The 10,697-nt window shown below is 43.8% G+C and overlaps 1 pseudogene across 1 annotated transcript; it reads left to right on the top strand.

The window, feature by feature from the left end:
- Positions 1-2,366: 2,366 nt before the first annotated feature.
- On the top strand, positions 2,367-2,879 carry LOC308352877 (ferritin light chain-like; annotated as a pseudogene). Its single transcript has one exon. The product of its transcript is annotated as a ferritin light chain-like (transcript).
- Positions 2,880-10,697: the final 7,818 nt, after the last annotated feature.

Here is a 10,697-nt window from a genome sequence, read left to right as displayed (position 1 = left end):
AGGATTACAGAAAGCAAAATATTGCAATTCACTGGGGATCATATTTCCCTCGCCTCACACTTTGCCTTCACTTGCTGCTAAAAAACCAAGGCTCAGAAAGGCTACCCTGGAGCTTAGGAGCTGGGGGACACAGAGGGGCCCGTGGGACAGCAATGGGTGGCACAGGCTTAGCAACCCCCCTCCCCCCCGCCCAGAACTTCATCATGCATGCAGCCAAACGAGGGCTGGGTTTCCAGAAACCTGTGCAGGGGCCAGGAGAGTCGATGTTTGAGCCTTGAGGCAAAGACCTCTTGGTGAAAAAATGTCCCTGGAGAGAAGCTGGCTTGTGTCTTGTGTTTTTCCAGAGAGGAGCAAAAGGTCCAATGTCCTCACTTGTGCTGATGAGAGGACGACAGCGGGTCCCCAGTGCCATGACAAGCTGCCTCCTGACACTTGCACACACAAGCACAGCCCACCCCATCCCCACTTTCCTGGTGAGGAAGAGGAATTTGATGATCTGTTTTTGTGGGCGTCCCAGAAGGGCATGGGGGCATTTACCAGTTTGTTTCTTCTCCGGGACAATTGTTGGATCTGCTCAGAAGGGAGCCTTGCTGGGATATTCAATATCATGCATTTGTTGCTTTAAAAATACCAGTGCCCCAGCAAGAGAAGGTCATGTACTTCTTGTTGGCACATGGCCCCAGACTTGGTGTTTTCTTTGTCTTGGAGAATCGCTTAGGTTTAATGGGTGTTGCATACAAAGAATGATGGGAATTTAGTGATCACTTCAAAAAAAAATTAAAAAAAAAAAAAGAAAGAAAGAAAAACAGGAGAAATCGAGCAAAAACAGGCCATCCTCAGTTCTTGCCCAGATCCCTAACAAGCCACTCAGAACTGTTCTCCTCCCTCAGGAAACCTTTGGTGGTACCAAGGACCTCAGGATACATTTGGTGCAAAAGAAGCCGTTCTTTAATGCCCAGAGCTTCATCTTCTCTCCATGGGCCACATGAGCAATTTCCTTCCACCTGTCCCATGGACTGCCTTCGGCTCCACCCCTACCAATCCCACTCCCGGGGCCCGTGAGCTCTGGGAAGTGATTTCAATGTGGTCATTTCCTGAAGAACCCCACAGAGGTAGGAAGCTCATTCCATGGTATTTTCTCTTAAGCTGTCCTGGCTGATTCTTGCATCTCAGTAAGTCACATTCAACCCAAGAAAACTAAGTAATAATTATTGCAGAAATTGAGGAATGGGGTGCTCCTGATGATCGCTGTTTCTTTGCCCTTGGGCAACCTGCTCTTCGGGCGCTTGCTTCAGGGCATGTCAACTGGTCAGCTGGGGTGGGAGGGCTCCGCCCCTACATTTGAGAGGGGACAGAACATTGAGACATAAAGGGCCCTGAACATTCCATCCCTGGCCTTAGTTTGCCTGGCCTATACATATTCTTTTTTTTTTTTTTTTTGCTTTTCAAGGCAATCCTGGAAGCATCTCCTTCAGCAAGGCCTGCTTCTCCCCCCTTCCCTAAGGAGAAGGGCCTGGCCTGGTTTACCTCTGTGAATTCCCAGCCCTTGGCATCCCATAAACATAATGATAGTATTAGCCACCACTTAGTGAGTACTATACCTTGCACTGACCACTTTGTAAATATCATCTCCTGCCATTAAAATATGTTTAACTGAATTTAAGTGGCCTGCAGAGCAGGAATGACACTAATTTAAGGGGCATGGTGGTAACCTGGATTTGGAATCAGAGAGACTTCCATTCAAATCTTGACTTTGTCACTCATTGGTCACTTGAAACTCTGGGCCTGAGTTTTCTCTTATCTAAATTGGAGGAAATAAAAGTTACCCTGCCTGCTCCATAGAGCTGTCAGGAAGAAATTACAAAGAAATATTTGTGAGATATTCCTTTGTAAGTTTGAACATTTTTTAAAAATTGAAATGTTCCTACAAATCTAGCGGTACCAACAGCCCGATTACACAGTGGGACTGTCACGGTTTATGGGGAGGTATGGTATGAGGAGAGGTCAGACTTCCCAAAATGTCTTCCCAATGACCTATCATAAATTATTCCATCTCGTCTGGCTCATAATTCCCACAACCAGTATGAGTAATAGCATGGACAGCAAAAGAGGTTGTTGCCACGTCCCTGTATTAGTTATCACTCACCATGTAACAAATTAGCCCCAAACTAGGAGCACTTGGCAGTCCACAGATCTGCAACAGTGTTTGGACAGAACAAACCCAGCAATACCCCTTTTATCAGCCTCCAACCATCCTCCAACATTTTTTCCAGTCACAACTTTTGGGGCCATCTTCTCAGCCACCTTCTGCCTCTGGAACCCATCAACACCCTATTTTGAGGTTAGCTCCTTATTACCAGTCCACCATGAGCTCCCAGATTCATCAGAATTATTACACGGAAGTAGGTGCCACTGTCAGCTGCCTGGTCAACATGTATCTGCTGGCCTCCTACCCATATCTCTCTCTGGGCTTCTATTTCGATTGCGACAATATGGCTCTGGAGGGCGTGAGCCCCTCTTCTGCTAGTTGGCTGAGGAGAAGCACAAGGGCTTGAAGATGCAAGACCAGAGCAGTGGCCATGTCCCCTTCCAGGATGTGCAGAAGCCATCCCAAGACGAGTGGGGTAAAACCCTGGACACCATGCCAACTGCCCTACTTCTGGAGATAAACCTGAACCAGGCCCTTTTGGTTCTGCATGCCCTGAGATCGACCCATGGAGACGGCCATCTCTGTGACTTCCTGGAGAGCCATTTCCTAGATAAGGAGGTGAAACTCATTAAGAAGATAAAGACTACCTGACTCACCTCTGCAGGCTGCTGCCTCCCAGACTGGGTTGGGTGAGTATCTCTTTGAAGGGCTCACCTTCAAGCAGGACTAGGACACTCTGAAGCCCAGCATCCTTTGAGGGGCCCCTCTGGTATCCTCTGGTGCCAGGACTTGGGCCTGAGACTCTCTTTGAAGCCACTAGGAAGCTTTTTAACCACCCTGGAGCCCTCTCCCAAGCCGAGGACCAAATGGAAACAAGAAAGCTTTTTGCAGCAAAACAACCCCCAACAAATAAACAAACAACAACAACAATAACAAAAACCAATTAGCCCAAAATCTAAGTAGCTTAAATCAACAATGAACACAGTGTCTTCTGTAATTTGTATAGGTCGGGAATTTGGAACAGCTTTGCTCAAGGTTTCCGGTGATGTGTGTAGTTAAGATTTGGGCTGGGGTTGCAGTTATCTGAAGGCTTTATTAACCCTGAAGGATTCACATCCAAGATAGTTCACTTACACGGCTGTTGATAAGAGACCTCAGTTCTCCTTCCTATGACCTTCTCTACAAACTGCTTGAATGAACTCATAGCATGGTGTCTGGCTTGTCTCAAGTGAGCAGTCCAAATGCAAGAACAAGGAGGAAGCCACCATGATTCTTATGACCCAAGCCTTGAAGTCACAGACCGTCACTTCCATCACATTTGATTTTTTTGGAAAGTAATTGATCTTTCAGGCCTATATTCAAGGGGAGAAGAATTAGGCTCCACCTTTTAAGATAAGACTTGTCGAAGAATTTTTGGGTATATTTTAAAATCATTACCTCCACCATAAAAATTCACCTATTATCTTGGGGGGCCTCTTCTACTAGTGCTCAGCTGGGCTGAGCAGGTGGGGGTATTAAGAGGCAGACAAGATTCCAGGCTAGGAGAGGTCCCAAGTCAGGCACAGAGATAAAAGACTCTGGGCTACCAGGCCATAAAGTACTTTAGGGAGAGACATTCATGACCATGGGGCATACCCTTGGAGAGCATTGCTTTGGTCTTGCTTAAAGGCTGACCAAAGGTTTTCATCCCAGAACAGTTAATCTTTGTCTTTCTCTTGTTGAATGGCTTACTCTCCATATTGACAGGGGGTTTAAAGAACCACTCCTGGAAGGTTTGACTGGTTTGGAAAATGGAGGCAAAATCTTCTGCTTTGAAAGGCATTTGTTCTCCTGATATAGGTCAGTCCTGCTTTCTCTTGGGCTTTGGCCCGCCAAGGGTTGATCAAGGGTTTAAAGCAGAGGAACATGAACTTAAGAGCCAACAGGGGATAGGCAAAGGGAACATAACAAATCTAAGAAATAATTCGGAGTGGTAAGCATTGTGACAAACAGGAAAGAAGGCTAAGATAATTTAATACTAGAAAAAGTGAAATATCTGGACCTTTCAAGAATAACTGGATGTTGCTTCTGAACTCAAGATAATCCTTAGTATTCCAGAAAACCACAATGACCCATAGGTAAAAATGGATATTTAAGAGAGTCCATTGAAAAATGGAACTTAGGAGTAGTGGAATCTCTCGGTGGGCCCACTACATCCTTGAACATATTCTTTTGTCATTTTCATAGTTCCTGACAATGTAGTTTGAGTGGATATACTCGGCAATCAGTAGAACAGCCACAGTGGTTCCTTGACTTGTAGAAGGAGGGCTTTCGGGATCAGGCAAGGCAAAAGTACCTGCAGCACTCCCCTCTATACCAAAATAATGAATCCTTGGGGCACCAGCACAGGTAGTCCACCAACAAAGACTTTGGCAAAAAGTCTTTTTTGCCATCACATGGTGATCCCTCCCACATCTCTTTAACTGGCCTGTTCGGCTCTGCAAAAGACAGAAAATTAGGGGGCATTATTTTAAGTGTTATTAAGTGATGACTACAATTAAAGCTGCTCTTCTAAAGGTTGTTTTTTCATCCTGTGGGTCTGCTGTGTGACTATGGATCTGGTGAATATATTTTTTCTATTAGAAATTTGTTTTTACCTGGTAGGAATAACAGTACATATTCACCATTCTAGACTCAGAACTTCATTAATTCTTTTGCTTTATGCCATAACTTAGATCAGAGGGGTTTTTTTAATGCAACTTTTTTGATTGAGGTATAATTGATGTATGACAATATAACCATTTCAGGTGTATAACATAATAATTTGACATTTGTATATATTGCAAAAAGAGCACCACAATAAATCTAGGTAGCATGTGTCACCATACATAATTACATACTTTTTTTCTTGTGATCAGAACTTTTTCTTAAGATCTACTGTCTTGGCAATTTTCTTTCTTCTTTTTTTTTTAAGATTTTATTTATTTATTTGACAGAAAAGAGAGACAGCTAGAGAGGGAACACAACCCAGTGGGGAGAGCGAGGGAGAAAGCAGGCTTTCTCCCTCAATCCCAGGAGGCTCAATCCCAGGACCCTGGGATCATGATCTGAGCCAAAGGCAGACACTTGATGACTGAGACACCCAGGTGCCCAGCAACTTTCAAATATGCAATAGAGTATTATTAATTATAGTTGCCACAGTGTACATCACATCCCTAGAATTTGTTTTATCACTGGAAGTTTGTATCATTTGACTGCCTTCATCCATTGGGCTTACCCCTATCTCCCACCTCTGGCAGCCACGAATTCATTGTAGATCAGAGGAATTTTTGATCTTCTTACTAGCCCATAGAACATTATGCTGGACCACAGCTGAGATGCCATAATGCTAAAAGACCAAGTGAGCAAGCAGAAACAGATATTCTAGACACCCTATAAAACCCATGTGTATCAAAGTTTGGGAAATACATCCACTGGAAACTACGGAATCTGACAGACATTTCTAGAAGTTGATATGTCTGTAAAATATCAAAGTATGTCTTCCAAAGTGAAATAAAACCCATCATACCATGCATAACTCACCACTAAGAACAAGCTTGGCTTGGACCTCACAGGAGTTTGGAGGCATCATATACGAGGTATGGATGTACGCCTCCGACCCTGTTGCTGAGTAATGCATAAGGTTACTATCCTCAAGGGAGTCCCAAGCGAGAGAAGCTGATTTAGGCCACAACACAAATAATTCTGCCACTAGGTCTTCAGACTGGTGAATTCAATGGGGCTTGAAGTGTCAGTGTCTGTTCAGGATGGTCTATGGTGCCCGTGTCAAGCCCTGATGGAAGAGTCACAAAGGAGAGTTCTAGAGTTTGAAGGCACAGGTTTGCCCTCAATATCACGAGGATATACTTTTTTAAAAATCAACTTCACTGAGGTGTAACTAACATACAATAACATGTACCCACTGGGTCAAGATACGGAACATTTCCACCAAACCAGAATGCTTCCTTGTGCCCCTCTGCACCAATCCTATATCCCTTCCCCAGAACCTCACCCAAGGTAGCCACTGATTCTGTCATTCTTGATTTGATTAATAGGTTCTCAGGTCTTACATAAGCAGAACGAGGCAGTGTGAACTTCTTTGTGTCTGGATTTTTTTTACTCGGTGTAATGTTTTTGAGGGTCTTCCATTCTGTCACATGTACCGGTAGTATTAGCAATGTGTTCCTTTCTTGTTAATGACCAGTATTGCATTGTACGGACATACTCCAATTCCTTTATCCATTAATAAACATCTAGATTGCTTCCAGGTTTGGGTTCTCAGGAGTAAAAGGACTATAAACATTCTTGTAAAGTCTTTGTGTGGACAAATGTTTTTATTTCTCATGCACCTAGGAGTGCAATTTCTGGGGCATATGGCTAGTGTATATATAACTTTATAAGAAATGAATGAAGGGTTTTTCTAAGTGGTTGTACTGTCTTACATTCTCGTCAAGAACAGATGAGAGTTCCAGTCGCTGCATATCTTCAACAATACTTGGTACTATCAATGTCTTTAATTTTAGCTCTTCTAACAGGTGTATAGTAGTCTTTGCTGTGGTTTATATTTTCAGTCTCTGATATCTAATGATGCTGAAGATCTTTTAATGGGCTTATTGGCTATTTTTAAAACTTGTGAAGTGTCGGTTAAAATTTTTGCCCCTTTTTAACTAGGTTCTTTTCCTTATTTTTGAGCTGTAAAAACTCTCTGTGCTTTCTGGAAACAAAACATTCGACAGATGCATGCATTGGGAGCACTTTCTTTGAGTACCATATTAACCAAGGACATACTAACCAATGCCCAGGAAGCAATGTGTTAACAGTCACTTCCACAATTAAGGAAATCAAGGCAAATATGGCTTCAGTAACTTTTTGCTAGCACATAGGAAATAAAAAATAGAAGTCAGGAGCCTCTAATAAATGCTTGTCAAATGCCAAGTTGCTAATAAATATTTGAGAGTAAATGCAAGAAGGCAAGAAAGTGTTTGAGTTACTGGATTATACAGCCTCCCAAAGAGCAGCATAACTGTTGAGACTGGAATAGCGAACGCCAACTTCTACCAACTCAGAATATCTTTCTTGTTCCATGAAATTGACATCAGGCGAGAGGTTTCTTGTTTTATTTACTGGGTTTAAAGCAAATGCCAAAGTCTGTAAAATTTCAGCCCAATTTCTTCCTGCTCCCGAAACTATAGAATACTTTGTGGCAGAAGTCAATACCACGGACCCTGAGATTTCCATTCATTTGTAATTAAAAATGTATTGTTGTGTTATTTTGTATAACATATGATATTTCATATTATATATTTTATATTGAAAGAAACTGTCATAATCAAGAAACTTATCACAATCTTTAGTATATATAAATTATATAGAAATGCATGGCATGTCCTATATCCTAATGAAATGTATTATTTTTTAATTACTCCTTCAATGTGCCAGGCCCCATTCTGGTACTCAGTCTCCAAAGATTGCTAAGAGACAGGTTCCCAACCTTGAGAAACTTACAGCCATGTGGAAAAGATGGAAATGTTTTTATAAAAATTTTGTAAAACTGCAAAGAGAAGGGGCGCATGGGTGTCTCAGTTGGTTAAGCAACTGCCTTTGGCTCGGGTCATGATGCCAAGGTCCTGGGATCGAGTCCCGCATCGGGCTCCTTGCTCAGCAGGGAGTCTGCTTCTCCCTCTGACCCTCTCCCCTCTCATGCTCTCTCTCTCACTCTCTCTCAAACAAATAAATAACATTTTGAAAGAAAGAAGGAGGAAGGAAGGAAGGAAGGATGGAAGGAAATGCAAAGAGAAGGGACGCCTGGGTGGCTCAGCTGGTTGTGTCTGCCTTCAGCTCAGGTCTTGGATCTCAGGGTCCTGTGATCAAGTCCTGCATCAGGCTCCTTGCTCAGCAAGGAGACTGCTTCTCCCTCTGCCTACTGCTCCCCCTGCTTGTGCTCCCTCTCTCTGACAAATAGATAAATAAAATCTTCTTTAAAAACGCAAGAAAAAAAATCTTTGTTTATAAGAAATGCTTTCTAAAATATTTAGGGGTAAAATATTTAGGCATCGTGTCCACAACTTACTCTCAAACAGTTCAGAAAAACATTATATATACATGCATGTATCTGCACACATGGGTACCTGTCTAAACAAATGTGTATACATGTGTGACAGGCACACACACACTTTTAGAGAGAGAGAAATAAAGCAAATATGATAAAATATTAGCATTTGAGGAATCTGGTTAAAGGTTATAGCGCCTGCCTTCTCCATGAAGCAATATTGCACTCAAAGAAATAAAAATTGTTCTTGGAGGCCAAAAAATCTTACTCTTTTTCCATGTAAAGTTCAGATATACATAGAAGCCATAAACAGATATTTATTATCTGTGGTATTAAAATTTCATGGCAGAAAGCAATTAGGGGGAAAATACCTAAAAGGCTCTTGGGGAGTGATGAGAAAACGATTAAGAAATGCTGGTAGAGAGGAATTCTTTATGCTCTTATTGCAACTTTTCTAGAAGTCTAGAATTATTTCGGAACAAAAAGTATAAACATTGCGACGTGCCAGTGTTGAGAAAGTTAGGGGAGCACAGATGAGTTGGCCCTAATTCTGCAGGGGTAGGTGAGGGCAGCTCTGGCTCAGGGGGCACGGGAAGTCCCCACCAGGAAGGTGAACTTGCCCCAAGTCTTGAAGGAGAGTCAGGAGTGTGCTGGGTAGATAAGGACATGGCCTAATCCCAACGAGCCTTGGAAGATTAAATTCTATATCATTTAGTTACATTGTTTAGCATATTTTACCATATTCTAATGAGATACGCAGTGATAAGCCATGTCTTTTCTAAAGGATGACTTGTAATTAAATAGCAATCCTTTGTGAGGCAGAAGATCTAACTCAAACTTTCTGAAGAAATGGGAGTTTGAGGGCAAACAGCCTTTTTCTTCTACGATTCCCTGTTTATCCAAACGTTCAGTCTCCGAGGGAATGGCTCTGGATTCATGATTTACAGGCTTGGGGAACCCTTTGGGATTTGGGAGCCGGAAGGGCCACCTGTGACATTTGCCTTGAACTCCAGGGCCGTGTTGGGTCAGCCGGTCTGAGTGAGGCGGAAGGTGTCTGTCACATTCAGGAACAGCAAACTCTGCCTTTCTGTGCGCTGGAAATCCGACACTGGGCCGTGGAAATGCACGGAGTCAGAAAGCGTGCTGTGAGAAGGGGTGCGGGAAGGGGAAAACGCTGGAAAAATTGTACTTTTCTCCCCATGACAGTTGCCTTTTGTTTGGACAAATAATTTGAGGAGAGAACAAAAAAGCAGTTGTTTGCTTAATGCCAAGCCACAAAAACACGGAGCCTTCCCGGCCCCAGCTAGGAGCACATTCCTGGTCCCAAGCATTCCTGATGATTTGCCCCCTGGTGCTGCAGCTCGAGGTGACACAAGAAAGCGTCCACTGTCCCTGGCGCCCCTTTTGCTGGGCGGGGGCCACCTCCCTCATTCATAACTCAATAGGACACGGGTCCAGGGAGGCCAGGGAGCTCAGGGCCAGGCCAGGCCAAACCAGAGGGTGGCTGTGATGGGGTGGGGTGGCCTGAAAGCAAGTCATTAATGCACATGGATGCCCTGCCTGCCAGCTGCCTGTGTCCTTGGCCAGAAGAATCTGCAGAAAGAGTACAAAACCTTGTGTTCAAAAGCTTTGGAGTTTGTAACATATACAGACTCATACACACATATACACATGCCCAGAAACACACAAACTGCTTGTGATACATACATTTGGTGCCAACATAAACAGGGCCTGGGCCAAAAACTGTGTTGGTTAGCAACTGGCCAATGAAGTGTTTAAAGTTAGAGGCCAACAGAAAAACCCGAACAGTGGTGTTTTTCCTAAACCTGAAGTCACCAGTTAGTATTACTTTTCCTTTGCAGAATGGTTTTCTAATATCTTCACTCAGGAAAGATCCTGTCTGCAAAAAGGCCCACGACGGGTTTGCTCTTAGGTGAGTTCATTACCGTAAATCCATCCACGGCCGGTTCCAATAACAATTACAAGGCCATCAAGCCATGAAACCCAATGGCCGCTTTGAATTTGTGACCAGTGCCAGTGAGAGGTGGGGGTGGGGGTGGGGGGTTCGTTCTGGGCTTCTAGAACAGCCAGGTCTCCAAAGCTTGTGGAAGCTCTGAGGCCCCAAGAGAGGAAAGAGCAGCTTGTCAGGCCAGCCAACTGACACCTGGGAGAGCAGGCTGGGGAGGAAATGCGTGCCGTTCCCCCGAACCAGCCCGAGTCTGCCCCTGGCACCACGTAGAGTGGGCACGTCATCCTAGGGCCATGGCCACATAGTAAGGAGAATCCACTTCCCTACAGTCCCCCACCTTCAAATGTTAAAGACCCCTTCTACCTTCTAGTGAAACCCGTTCCCAGGGGAGTACCAATGTCTATTCTTTACCACTTAGTTGGACGTCACCCTTACCAGGTCACTTGATGTGTTGCACTTGAACTCTGTGGCCTAACAGCCTTGACTTCTGCTAGAAGAACTAGTGTCCTTAA

This window comes from Martes martes (assembly GCF_963455335.1).
Source record: "Martes martes genome assembly, chromosome: 12".
Lineage (NCBI taxonomy): Eukaryota > Metazoa > Chordata > Mammalia > Carnivora > Mustelidae > Martes > Martes martes.
The sequence above is the reverse complement of the archived record's forward strand: the minus strand, read 5'-3'. Positions and strand labels throughout refer to the sequence as shown.